We start from the raw sequence: 3187 nt of genomic DNA on the forward strand, positions 1-3187 counted from the left end.
CTGAGTGAACAGGGAATCAGGGTTAAAAACAGATTCAGGAGGAAAGATAATGAGTTCATTTTCACTATTTCAGGCTTCCATGTCCAGTCCTGTATGTGAATCCAGATGTACAGAAAGGAGATCTGGCCTGAAACTACAGATTTGTGAGACATCAGCTTAAAGATAGTAACTGAAGCCACGGAAATATATAGAGTAAAAATAGAATACAATTTTTCAAAAACTGAAGAAAGAATCCTAAAACACACCTTGGTTTAATACTCAGGTAGAGAAACAGCAATTATCAAAGGCCTCTGGAATGGATAGGCCAAAAGGTAAGGAAAAAATCCAGGTGTGAGTTGTCTCAAAAGTCTACAAAAGAGAGTTTCATGGTGGGGGGTGCGGAGGGGAGGCAGTCAAAATGTCAATTTGCTGTGCAGATTGCTAAAGATAACTACCTAAAAGATGTCTTATTCATCTCTGTTTTCTGGGACAAATGTGTGGCACACAATTGGAATTCAATAAATGTAAACTTCCATGGTGCGTCCATTCCAATACCTGCAAGTCTCACTCCAATATCATTTTAGAGTTATTAAAAAATGTAAAAAGAATAAACAAGAAGGAAGGAGGGAAGGGAAAAATAGCTCAGATGCTCCATGAAGCCCAGATGCTCCATGAAGCCCCCATGTCTCTCCATCCCAGATCACTGAAAGACATCCTATAAAACAAGGCACAATCTGAGTGTCCCCAAACCTCAAATCCCTGTAGGACACAGACTGATCACAGCAACAGTAAAAATTTGAAGCTTCCTGGCTCTTGGGCCCATGTGAAGGTGTAGGACTCCCAACTCCTCGAGAATTTCCTACCCCCTACCACAAGTGTATTAAAGGCACGATGTGTCTCTCCACAGGTGCTTATGATGAGATGTTGCCATTTTCTCAGTAACTCTCACTGGGCAGTTCAGTTCCCCATCCTGTCACTTCAAGCGCACTGAGATTTCTGCTAGATGCAGCTGTTGATCCCCCACCAGGAGGGGGAGCCCCTGGCATTCCTTTACCAGGCATGCTACTGATGTCTTCTGTCAAGCACCATGACTAAACGGCCAGAGCCCTCAAAGTGCAAAATCCCACAGCTATCTGTGGGGAACTGTGCCCTCTCCCCTTTGCGTTACCACTGTTAGAGATGCCCCAAAGCAATGTGGCTCCTGCTTCCATTGCCTTACAGGCCTGAGTGGAAGAGGAAATAGAGCTCTTTCCATTTTTTTACTCATAGACCTCTTTTTCTCTCTAGATTCAGACATGGATTGTTGCTATATCTATGTTTTCATATCTGTCCATTCATTTCATAAGTGCAGGTGGGAGTTAAGTACTTAGTGTTAAAGACTGCTTACTTTAAAAATTAAACCACATGAATGAATTAGAGAGAACTGACATGGGTTATAAATGATTGAAGTCAGTCCAGAAGTCATTTTGCAACAGGTTTCACGACAATAAAAGCAGCTGCCATTCCTAATTCTTCACTATAGTGTCTCACCATTATCATAATGCAGCCGCCGTTCTCAGGTCTCTGTCTCTGATGATCTCTGGGCATCTTTCTACTTCTGTTTCAAATACCAGGTTACAAGCTCTCTTCCCACATCGCCAGACAAAATTCCCAAGAAAGACACTGATCGAAGAAAGCTAATTACCGTTGCTCTTGCATGGACATCTGTGTTAGGACATTTCATGGGCCACTGATCCATCTTTGGGTCAGCGGTGGCCACAAGGTTATCTCCTGTGGCACCAGCGTGAATACATGCTGAAAGAACTTCCCAGAAGACTTCTATGAGCATGGCAGGCATTCTCAGGCATGATCTTCCTCCACTAGGAAATGAGAATTCCTATACACAGTAACCTTAAGCAGAGCTAATGTACTGAACACACAGTAAGCTTTTAAATATTAGTTTTGGCTTCATGGCTTAAAAAAAGTCTCAGTGTTTCCTTTTACATGACATTTAAGTCCGCTTAGGATTTATCTAAATTTGTCTAGTTTTATCTATTAATATATCTTCCCTTGAAATCTAATAATAGATAACATTCTGGGAGGCTAACAATATGCTCGGCAGTTTTCTCCGAGTGTTACATGGATTCACTGATTTAATCCTTACAACACAAAGTACTGTTATTATCCCTATTTTACTAGTAAGAAAACTGAGACGCAAAGAGGTTAAATACTTGCTAGCTAAGTAAATGGTTGAATTCAAACCCAGGTAGCAAGGCTTCAAAGCCCAGAAGTTAATCAGTAAACCATACTGCCTCTCACACAGCAACTAATATTACTAACACAATAACAAAACATAAATAATAGGCATCATGAATGATTCTCATCATGCATGTAACCAAACAATGGGCTAAAGATTCTACATATATGGATGCAAAACTGATGTTTTGCCCTGTTGCCATTATGAATAAGCATTTGCATCATAATTCGTAGCCGGAGACAAAGCTATAACACTTGTCCCCCAAATTTTGATATATTTCATGTTTATCATTAAGTTCAATATACTTTCTCATTTCCATTGTGATTTCTTCATCAACCCATTAAATACTTAGAAGGGTTTTGTTTCAATTCCAATCATTTGGGGCTTTTCGGTTTTCTTGTTCATTCCTAGTTTGTCTATTGTGGTCAGGGAAAATACTCTGAATGCTTTTTGGTGCTTTAAATGTGCTGGGGCTTTCTTTATGACTCAGCGTATGCTCGGTTTTGGTATAGTTCCATGTACATCAGTTTTCCTCTATTTCCAACCACTTGCAAGGACTGACCTTAGCCCAGAAAACCTCGAAGGTCCCCTCTGACCCCAAGTGTGTGAGATTCCACGATAAAAAGTAACCAGTGAAGAGTTAGCTCTAGTTCCTATTTTTCTTCCAGTTACTCTTTTCCCCTTGATTTTCAAAATGTAACACATATTGCTTCTAATTAAAAACAGAATAAGAAAAAAAACCACTTGAATTCGCTGTACAGTACCGCGCTCTTCTCACGTTAGAGGAGAGACCGGCCGCCGCTCGTACTCGCTCGAGCTGCCCGTGAGCCCCGGGCGAATCCCGCAGGTCCTTGCTTACAGGCGCACACGCGCGGACTGCGGCCCCGCCCCCTTCCCAGCCGCGCCGGCCCCAGCCAGGTCCGAGGGGCGGGGCCCGCCGCGGCGTGCTGACGTCAGGGAGGGCTGCGACGC

Source organism: Monodon monoceros, unplaced genomic scaffold (assembly GCF_005190385.1).
Source record: "Monodon monoceros isolate NGI ecotype Baffin Bay Population unplaced genomic scaffold, NGI_Narwhal_1 Super_Scaffold_20, whole genome shotgun sequence".
Taxonomy (NCBI): Eukaryota; Metazoa; Chordata; class Mammalia; order Artiodactyla; family Monodontidae; genus Monodon; species Monodon monoceros.